Below are 11,960 nucleotides of genomic sequence, written 5' to 3'. Positions count from 1 at the left end.
GACAGTGGACTCATCTCTGCGCTTGTTCTGTTAGACCTCAGTGCTGCTTTTGATACTGTTGACCATAAAATTTTATTACAGAGATTAGAGCATGCCATAGGTATTAAAGGCACTGCGCTGCGGTGGTTTGAATCATATTTATCTAATAGATTACAATTTGTTCATGTAAATGGGGAATCTTCTTCACAGACTAAGGTTAATTATGGAGTTCCACAAGGTTCTGTGCTAGGACCAGTTTTATTCCCTTATACATGCTTCCCTTAGGCAGTATTATTAGACGGCATTGCTTAAATTTTCATTGTTACGCAGATGATACCCAGCTTTATCTATCCATGAAGCCAGAGGACACACACCAATTAGCTAAACTGCAGGATTGTCTTACAGACATAAAGACATGGATGACCTCTAATTTCCTGCTTTTAAACTCAGATAAAACTGAAGTTATTGTACTTGGTCTCACAAATCTTAGAAACATGGTGTCTAACCAGATCCTTACTCTGGATGGCATTACCCTGATGTCTAGTAATACTGTGAGAAATCTTGGAGTCATTTTTGGTCAGGATATGTCATTCAATGCACATATTAAACAAATATGTAGGACTGCTTTTTTGCATTTACGCAATATCTCTAAAATTAGAAAGGTCTTGTCTCAGAGTGATGCTGAAAAACTAATTCATGCATTTATTTCCTCTAGGCTGGACTATTGTAATTCATTATTATCAGGTTGTCCTAAAAGTTCCCTGAAAAGCCTTCAGTTAATTCAAAATGCTGCAGCTAGAGTACTAGCGGGGACTAGAAAGAGAGAGCATATCTCACCCATATTGGCCTCTCTTCATTGGCTTCCTGTTAATTCTAGAATAGAATTTAAAATTCTTCTTCTTACAAGGTTTTGAATAATCAGGTCCCATCTTATCTTAGGGACCTCATAGTACCATATCACCCCAATAGAGCGCTTCGCTCTCAGACTGCAGGCTTACTTGTAGTTCCTAGGGTTTGTAAGAGTAGAATGGGAGGCAGAGCCTTCAGCTTTCAGGATCCTCTCCTGTGGAACCAGCTCCCAATTCAGATCAGGGAGACAGACACCCTCTCTACTTTTAAGATTAGGCTTAAAACTTTCCTTTTTGCTAAAGCTTATAGTTAGGGCTGGATCAGGTGACCCTGAACCATCCCTTAGTTATGCTGCTATAGACTTAGACTGCTGGGGGGTTCCCATGATGCACTGTTTCTTTCTCTTTTTGCTCTGTATGCACCACTCTGCATTTAATCATTAGTGATTGATCTCTGCTCCCCTCCACAGCATGTCTTTTTCCTGGTTCTCTCCCTCAGCCCCAACCAGTCCCAGCAGAGGACTGCCCCTCCCTGAGCCTCGTTCTGCTGGAGGTTTCTTCCTGTTAAAAGGGAGTTTTTCCTTCCCACTGTTGCCAAGTGCTTGCTCACAGGGGGTCGTTTTGACCGTTGGGGTTTTTACGTAATTATTGTATGGCCTTGCCTTACAATATAAAGCGCCTTGGGGCAACTGTTTGTTGTGATTTGGCGCTATATAAATAAAATTGATTGATTGATTGATATTTTAGTATTGTATTATTTTGTAAGGATGGGATTCACACCCTGACCCTATAGTCACAAATGAAGGCGACAAGCAGTTGGTGTTTATCACTTGATGGGTTTGACCAGTTTGGTTACTTGGCTTTAACTGCACACAAGGTTTAAGATAGATTATAAATGACGGAAAAACCAGACAGCGTCGCTTCACTACAAGCTTTTCGTCCTTGCTTGACTGCTTAACGGAACCAAAGTTTGCTTGATTTGATACAGGAACATCACATCTTTCACTGTGATGTACCTGTACCATTAGTTAGCATGCTAACATCTCCATATGATGTCTTGTAAATTATTTCAGAGGTATAATCTGGTTCCAAAAGCTGCATTGGTAGATGTAGAAGTGTTTATTTCTTGCTAGCTTTTGCAAAATATATGAGAAACAAGAGCAATTAGAGATTTCTGACATCTGCCAATCTGGATCCAGATCACCTCCAAAATTCAGTGCGGTCTTCCATGGTGTAATATCTATCTGTGGTGAAAATTTTGTCAAAATCTGTGCAGTAATTTTGACGTAATCCTGCTAACAGTCAGACAGACAGACAGACAAATAAATAAACTAGCGGGGCACTTGGTAGAGCGCATACCTCCGCCACACCACATATCAATATCGAAGGATGTGGATTCACAAAAGAGCAAACTAATACGAGGTCTGTTAGAAAACTATCCAACCTTTTTATTTTTTTTAAAAACTATATGGATTTGAATCATGTGCGCTTTCATCAGCCAAGCTTGAACCTTCGTGCGCATGCGTGAGTTTTTTCACGCCTGTCGGTTGCGTCATTCTCCTGTGGGCAGACTTTGAGTGAGTACTGGTCCACCCCTCTTGTCGGATTTTCATTGAGCCACAATGGCGCGCAACAAAAAGCATGTCCGTGTTGGAAGTCTCACAGGACAAGTTGTGACATGCCCAGCTGTTACACAGTTTCTCGGATACTCACTCGACTGAAAAGCCACTGAAAGCCGTCTGAATCTTCCGAATGGTTTCCAACACGGACGTGCTTTTTGTTGCGCGCCATTGCGGCTCCGTCCTGACGCGCGAATTCCTCCGCACGTCTTTCATTACAAAATCTCCTGTAACAGTGGAATGTGCCGCAAAAGTACTGATGTCCAACTCTTCTGCAGTTTCTCTGGTAGTCACATGACGTCCCGGATCAACACAGCTTTCACTTTGGAAATGATCTGGTCGTTTCAGCCTGTCGATGGCCGCTCGGAGCGTGCCCTGCGCCGCTGTGGGCCATCTTTAATCCGGTTGTAATGATCCTTAATCTGTGTGATGCCCGGAGTATCTTCACCGAAAGCCGTCTGAATCTTCCGAATGGTTTCCAGCTGGCTGTATCTCACAGTTTCTGGAAAAATTTGATTCAGTGCTGCTCCAGTCGCTCAGCCATTTCCCTGACAATGAAAATCCGACGAGAGGGGTGGACCAGTGCTCACTCAAAGCCTGCCCACAGGCGAATGACGCAACCGACAGGCGTGAAAAAACTCACGCATGCGCACGAAGGTTCAAGCTTGGCTGATGCAAGTGCACATGATTCAAATCCATATAGTTTTTGAAAAAAATTAAAAGGTCGGATAGTTTTCTAACAGACCTCGTACATTATGCTGTATTCCAGAGTTTAATCCGGATCATCACCAAATTTTAATCGATTGAACCTGGACATATTTCCCATCATTCCACCAAAATTGGTTCAAATGCATTCAAAACCTTTTGAGTTATCCTGTTAACAGACAAACAGAGAAACAGACAGACAAACACTGGTGAAAACATAAGCTCCTTGGCAGAGGTAATAAACTCTGATGATTTTATTATGTCCTTGGCGGACGTAAAAATGCCAACCATATTAGATTTATACAGAAAGCCAGTTGTTTCAGAGTGTATACCGCCATCTTGAATGTTTGTTTGCTTATATACTGCCATCTTGAATGTTTGGTTGAGTATATAGCGCCATCTTGAATGTTTGTTTGCATATATACCGCCATCTTGAATGTTTGTTTGAGTGTATACGCCATCTTGAATGTCTGTTTGAGTGTATACCACCATCTTGAATGTTTGTTTGAGTGTATACGCCATCTTGGATGTTTGTTTGAGTGTATACCGTCATCTTGAATGTTTGTTTGAGTGAGTAACCAGCTGACCTCACACTGCCTTTAGCATTAGCATAAAATAGACTTCTTGTCTATTTGGTCTAGCCTAGCTGATAGTATAGTGACTGTTGTATTGCTACAAAACACTCACTATGATTGAAACTGATTGGCAGCTTGTTGCTTTGCTGCTGTCGCTGTCGCTTTGGGTCATATGTAGCTAATCTGACCGTAGGGTTATTAATTGGTTGTTTAACACACAGTCATTTCAGTGGCACTCAAGGATTCTCCGGAAAGACCTAAAGAGCTAAAACAAGCAATGCCACAGATATATGCGGACCGAACTATAGTTAACAAGTTCCTGTCCACATTCCGGGAAATCACATTACACTGTATGAACATGATGCCAGGCTTTTGAATAAAAAAAAAAGCCTCCAGCATTGAAAGGAATCTCTTTGTGCCTTGAAAGGAATCTCTCTTTCTCTCTCTCCGTTTCGTTGATGAGCTTCTATACCCGTCTTCCTCCTGTTTCTGTCTCAGCACTATGGTGATGAACGGCATCATTGTGGCTCCCATGTGTGCGCTTGTGTCCGCGGGGGAAACAGCCCTCCCCATGTAATGGGGTTTGTCTTTTTTAGCAGCGAGGCAGATTATGCATCGGCATTGCGCTTGTACCTTTTTTGAATTTGTGTGTAAGGTGCGTGCTGTTGCCTGTGTGTGTTTCAGTTCCCTAGTGGCCTCTCCCACAGTAGCCTAAGTGATTAATGAGCGGTAAAAGGGGCGCTGACAGTCCAAACTCTTATCCCACCCTGGACCTCCAATGGGGAATTGTGGGTAATTCTAGCCACTTCCTTGTTTAAGAGCTCTCTGGGGCAGAATGAGTGAACCTGGAAGAATGCTGAGTTTATGAGCTCATGACTGCTGGAGCACTGAAAATATAAAATACATTAAAATCATCACATGATGTTTCGGCTCCTTTACATTTGGAGTTTAGTTGATAAATCACAGAAATGTAACCAAGGTTCCTCCAAAGAGATCTGGTACCAAAGATCAGGACACTGGATATCGCCCTAGTCTCACAACCGGACATAAGACAGGACGCACCAGGACATAGACGATTGCCTACAGAATTATCTTTAAATTCAAGTCAACACACCATGGAAATAATGAGTAAACTGCGTTGCCACCTTGTGAGGGGTTCAGCACAAAGCCTGCATAATGTGTTTCTGAACTGTGTTGAAATATTTCTGTGTAGGCTCTCAGTTGTCCAGGTGGTTTCCATAGTAGAGAAGTTTGAATCTTCGACTGGACTGGGTTGCTTGACGCGAGGACATTTCGCTTCAAAACGCAGAAACTTCCTCAGCTAAAATTCTTCCTCTGGTAGTCTGACTTCTGTCTTGACTCTTGTAGAGAAGAATAAACAGAAGCCACAAAAGCTGGAGTTTTAAACCTAACCAGACCCCTCCTACAGAGAGGCAGACTGCTATTGGCTAGTGACTAAACAATAGCTCTAATTATCACCTATTGTGCTCTAGTTAGCACCCTCCTAATGACAGGGCAGTTGTCCCTTCTAATGATGGGACGGACGCCTCTCCTGATGGCTACCTTGACGACTCTCCTGAATGACTCATTACCATGAACAAAAGACTGAAACTGCTTTGACCTGAGTACCCCATTGCTTTGTCCCCTGTTTACCTGTCACAATGTTCTGCGGTAGTTAGCTTGACAATACGTCTACTAGCAAGCTAGCATTGGATCTCCATCATGGCTTGGTTAGGTAGCAAGTAGCTAGTCCCAAAACAAGTCTGTTCAGCTTGCTTTTGAGCAATTTAGACATTTTGTTAATATATTTTCATCAGGTAACACTGGACCAAGTTCATGATGTTACAAAATAATTTCTCCTGGAGTTTGTGATGCTAGGGGCCCAAGTCATACATCACCAAGAAGCTGAGCACATTTGCACTCATAGGTACAATGATCTCAGAATGAGTTGTGTCCACGGCACAGGGCTCTGGGCTCATTATCACCAGACACCAAACAAAACTATTAATCTACGGGTCCAAACAGTGGAGCATCTTCAAGGCCTTTTGGCCTCCCCTCCCCCATGATTTTAGGCCCAGTTTGTGAAACGCAACCAAATATGCTTCTGTAAAATCATACATTCACTAGTAGTAATCATAGTAATAATTATGACTATTTATATAGGACTTTCCCAGGAATCAAAGTACAAATGTTCACTACAACAATGCACAGAATTCCAAAATTAAAGATCTGATAATTCAGAAAAAATATACCTTATTCTCTGGTGTGACTTATTCTCTGTAAAATACAGTAATAAAAGCTTTACTGTTTAGGTAAAGCGATCATAAATGCCTACACAATCTCATAGCTGGGCATCGCCCTGGTGACTAGACCTCCTAACCTCCATCTCAGCTGGCAGAGCACGAGACTCTTTATTTTAGGGTCTTGGGTCCAAGCTCACTTTGCGTGATTTGCTGTGATGGTGTTGGACTACCAATATGTAGACCTGGGTTTGCAAAAAATATGTGTTGTTCCCGTTCACCCTGGAACAATGGTGCCCAAGTCCTTGGCTGGGGCCTTAGGGTCTGTATAGGGCTAAACCCTTCTTCACCATCCTTAAACACGTCTCCTCGGGTTCCCGTTGCACCTCCACCCTCGGCTTGCATCATTTTCCACAGTCTTGTTGAATGATTATCCCCTGCAGCATCCATCCAATCTAAACACGGCACTGGCTGAATTTAAATGAAGGATTTAGAACCAACCTTCTTGCAGCTTGTATGAATTTATTATGCAGGCGTGTATTTACAGCGCACTATGCAGCATACGTCCACTCTTGCTCTGTGGAGTGGTATCACATGCGTGTGCACAGACGGTGGAGGTCTGCAGTGTCCCGACTTGATGTGAAAGGCTCTCGTTCATGCTTCACACGCTGAGTAGATGCTTCATTTGGCCCCTGGTTGTTCTGCAGTGGAAAATTGTTTACACATTTGAAGAGAGCCTGTCTCATAAATTATCTTGTCTGTCCTTGTTCGTACTGCTTAAAGAGACACTCCAGAACCCAGACTGGAAGTCCTCAGACAAGTTTGCTTGATCGTCTCGCCCCCCCTTTTTTTGTTTTTGGTCTTTTAATGTTGATCATGCCTTTAAATTATAAAGAACTACTTTAGCCTGCTCATAATCCAACATCAAAGCAATCTTGAGCGTCTTTCTGAAGTATCAAAGAGCTTCCAGCTTCTTTTCGGGATGATTTATGCTCCCCGGCTGGAAAGTCATTGAGGTTTCGATACACTAGCCTTCTATTGGTCTTTGTGCATACCGTTCCTTAAATGTTTTCAGCACTTGATGAATTATTTTGAAATATCTTTGGTTCATACTGTGAGCCACATTTTTTGTTTCATTTTCCATATCATCCTGATTTTTTTTAAGACTTGGGGTTGTACTTAAAAACTCTCTTTTGGTAAAAAAACAAAAACAAAACAAAAAAAACTGATGCAAATTATTGTTGAGTTAATAGCATTTTAAAAAGGAATAGTTTGGACCATGTGTCATGCTTAGTTATCATGTTACAGGGTAACATATGTCAGATGTCATAGAATCCAATGGATGTCGACCTTGTTTGACCTTTACGTTGGAGACCAAACATTCAACACAGTCAAAACTGTGTTGAACTTCCTTCATTTTGGCGCTAGTTATATCAGGTATTAATGAATGGGTGTTCTTGATGCATTCATTAATCCCTTTTATGTGCATCACTTTTTACCAAAATTGGAGCAACTTTAACTTTTGACCCCTGTACAAACTGAAAGTGACCTTTGTCGCCATATGTGCTGTTTTTACCCCATAACTCCAGAGCATTCAATCATAGATAGTCCAAACTATACCTTTTGGAATCTTTATCATCAGACAAATAATGTGGTTTAGTTTTCAACATGATTGGAGCATTTTTTAAATTTTGACCCCTTTTCTAATTTTTCTCATTCTTTATTGCTCATTAGAGGTCAGCTCCAGGATGGCGCCATATCTGAAAATAAACATTAGTTAATTTAAAATATGTGTGCCAAATTCCATGCTTTTATCACAAAATGAACAATTGTTTTGCTATGCTGCCCCACTAGTAGATCCTTGGTCTAAAGTACGAGCAATCTGGTGTTTGAACCCCATTGTAGCCTTGTCCACAAAGATTTGTCATCTGGTTACATATTCACATATCCTTGATTCTAATTAATCTTTATTAAAAATTATGCCTCTTAATTTTTTTGGTATTTTCTTTCCGTCACGATATTGAAATATTTTTCTGGGTATCTGTATCGACTTTGATGTTTGGTGTTCCCGTGATGGGGTTTGGATCGTCGTCATCTATAATGGCAGTTGAGTGTGAAGCATTCTACCTGCGCCTTGTCTGATTGCAAAATTTATGCAGACAAACACTTTATTTTCCAAGACATAACGTAATCTTTAATATCTCAGATCTTCATCCACAATGATCTTCCCAGCGTGGTCCCACATCACTGCTGTTTGCCACTTGGTGCTTGGTCGTGTTCGTCACTTTGATGTCATCGCGTGACTGTCACGTTACTATGTTCTAGTTAGTGATTCCAGCTGGTTGCTGGATGTCTGGTGGCTAAATGAAAGTGTTTGTCATGCAGGTTGCTGTGCAGTTTGCTGGCAGAGAGACAGATGCCCGTTGTGTGTAAGATTGATGCTTCTATCTTTGAGGAAGTGTGTGCGGTCCACCCCAACCAAGTGCCATGCTTTCTTCTCCTGCCTTCTACTTCCACCATAGCAATGTAGAGACTTGAAGATAAAACACCTGAATTTGAGATTTAGTGCGAAATTGTGTTTGTGTGATACAGCTGGGGGGTATTTGTTACCAAGTGACAGGCAAACCAAGGAGTCAACACCCTGTGGCTTCCAACATCAGCAGACTTTCTTTGTACTATGGTGCTAAATTGTACCCATTTATTTCTTGTCCAGTTTGGTCCACAAAAACAGTTTGTTTTTTCCTGTTCATGTTCTGTATCTTTTTGTGCTCTGCTTGTCGTCTTATGAAGTTTGGCTGTCATGCCATTATTTTCCTGATGTTTCCTCGCAACCTACACTGGCATTCTTTTGAGGTCTTCCAGTGGTTGGTTCCTGATTTGAATTCAGAGTGGCCCCCTTGTACTTTTCCCAGGTCCTGCATATTTTATGTATATCTGTGGTAAAACTACATGCCAGTCAGATAGTGTTTGTTATGCAAAAATCTTGTATATCTCAAAAGGATATGTGTATTTTTATGTATGCACTCCCTTCAAGTATGTTTAGAATATTCATCTACATAAATGCAGATTCTTTATTTGCATAAGATTGTGGCTAACCCTAACCCTGTCAACAAAACAGTACAATTTTCACATTTAAATGCTCACCAACCTTTCACCTAGTACCAAAATCTCCTACCTGTAGTGCCAAACTTCCTTCATTTTGGCACTAGTTATATCACTTATTGATGAATGACTGTTCTTGATGCAATACCATCTTACAGATCAGATCACTGGTCTTCAGTTTAGCTTGCACCTTTTTCCCTTTATGCATGGAACCTCCTTGAATCATTTAATATTATGCATTGTAGAGGGAGAAATATGCAAATCTTTTGTAGAGGAGCATTGTTTTTGAACCTTTCTCATCCATTTGTTCATAAATTGAAGCTCACCTGTACATCTTTGTTCCTCAAAGACTCAACCTTTGTGGATAATGCTTTTGCACCAAATCATGATTACGGCAGCGTGGTGGCCAAGCAGTTAGTGTCCTTGATTCAAGAGTGGAAGGTTGGAACCTTGATTAAAGACCACCCCTGCCCATTCGCCATGTAATTCGGAGTTGAGTCAGTAAGGGCATCTAGTATAAAACATTTGCCAAATCAACATATAGATCCATACCGATGTCAGATTTGTGACCCAATAAATATACCCTAAATATACACAGGATGCCCTTCCTGATACATGGTGAATGGGCAGGGGTGACCTTTGAACCAGGAACCTTTCACACTGGAAACCAAGCACAAATAACCTCTTGGCCACCACCCTAACCTCAACACATTTACCCTCATGTGGGGATATTTATCACATATTGTGTTGAGCTAGCATATTACAGAAATGTCAGATGATGATAAAATGCAGGAGTTATGGCCTAATGAAGTAAAAATATATTTTGTCAAGTAATGGCACAATGCAGTGTTATTATGTAAGAAATGGTTCGTCTGCTACCACAGTTTTTTGCTGTTTTTACCTCATAACTCCAGAACATTCCGTCACAGATAGTTCAGACTATACCTTTTTGGAATCCTTATGATCAGACATGTTTCAACATGATCGGAGCATTTTTACATTTTGACCTCTGTGTAATTCTTCATTGACCCCTAGCTGGCTACAGCTACCACCCTGTGATGGTTACCATACATTTTTGTGTAGGCCATGGCACACCAAAGCTGGATTCTAAGTGTCGTTTGGTCACCTTCAGTGGTACCAATCAGGTCAAAATTGATGACTCGCTCCTGGACTAACTGGCAGATTTGGCCTTTATGACAGGCTCTTATCTACATCCTGCTGAGGTTATTTATAATATGGATTTGTGCCCACTTTGTTGTGTCCTGGAAAAGTTTTTGTACGTGTTTTGTGTCTGAGAGAGGGTGGTGTGAGATGTACTTGTCTGCTTCCAGTTACTAGTGCCACAGTGGGAGGATTCTCCCTATAGAGCCCTTAGGAGAGTTGTGAAATGTAGCCCAGCAGGACTTCTTGAGTTTTCCACCTTCACAACAACACATTTCAAGATTGAATCCTCTTTTCACAACACCCCCATCTGAACACCACCTCTCACAAGGGATTCCAGTATTTTTAGCATAACAACAGTGCAAGTGAGGCCCCAACTGGAAAAAGCATTTAGATATATGTGTACATACAAGGCAAGAATCCAAAAATCCAATGCAGCAAAACAGTCTCACTTGCTAACCAAAAGTAGAACCGATGTCAGATAGAAAAGTGATCCACTGGTCCCATGTTAATGGTTTATTAAAGTTTGCACACTACATATTTTTGCACCTCAAGATTGGCTTGGAAATTGCAGCTGCCCTAGGATGTACAGTTCAGGTCAACTATAGGACTATGTACAGGTCCTGCGTGTCTCTACATCCACCACACAATGGAGAAACCTCAGAACCTACATGGCAACCATCTAGGCAAGTGACCACTCCATCCCCACCCCTCAAAACTATCCATCTATGTGCCACACCCAGGTAAAATGATAGGCACCTCCTTGGCCTTCTCCATCTACTAGGGTCCTCAAGATTGAGCCACCGTACATTGATGATGGGTCAGTGAAGGATGTCTTTGAAAACCTGGATCTTCCTCTTGATCCAGGACCATCTCTTATCCAGACACTCAGATTCTTTACTCAGCTTTTTTGACTGCTGTAATCAGATCATCTATTGATTCTGCAAAGATCAGAGCATCATCCATAAAGTCTAGGTCAGTAAACCTTTCCTCACTAACAAAGGCACCGAAGCCACTGTTTTCTACCAGCCTGCATAAAACCTAGTCCATGGAAGTGTTGAACAGTGTAGGAGCCAGAACACGTCCTTAACAAATGTCAGAATTCAATGGGAAGAAGTCAGAAATTCTGCCCACACTCTGTAGAACCTTCACAGTACCTGTGTATAGGCTGACTGCTGTCATGTCCAACAATGTATCTAGGATCCTGCAAATTTTCAGGATGTCCTACAGAGCAGATTTGCCATCAAAATCAAACAGTTTGCCAACACAAGCTGCAAAGAAGCACTGCTGATATTTATGCTTGCTTCCTCTTAGAACTACAAAACTGTTGACAATTGATTTCTTGGATATCAAGGCAAACTGTTATGGCTAAAGACTGGCAAGTAATTGGAACTGAGTCCCGTTAAACATCTGTGAAGCTGAGGTTTGTAAACCTTTTCACACCAATAAAGGCACTTAAGCCACTGACTTCCACAACCAGTCCATTAAAGCACTGAACAGAAGAGGACCCAGAACTCATCCCTGATGAATGCCAGTAGTCAATGGGAATAAAAACAAGTATAACATGGTGTATTTAAAAAAAAAAAACTTTTGCAGTGCACACCCCACTTTCCGCCCAAGTTGACAGACAATATTGCTCATGCCACGGGCTGCCCATAGTTTATGCCATACTATTAAACACAATACAATGTAAAAAATTTAATTTACTGGAATGATCTACATGCATTTTGA

This window comes from Thalassophryne amazonica, chromosome 23 (genome assembly GCF_902500255.1).
Source record: "Thalassophryne amazonica chromosome 23, fThaAma1.1, whole genome shotgun sequence".
In the NCBI taxonomy this organism is placed as follows: Eukaryota; Metazoa; Chordata; class Actinopteri; order Batrachoidiformes; family Batrachoididae; genus Thalassophryne; species Thalassophryne amazonica.
This window is presented reverse-complemented; position numbering follows the sequence as displayed.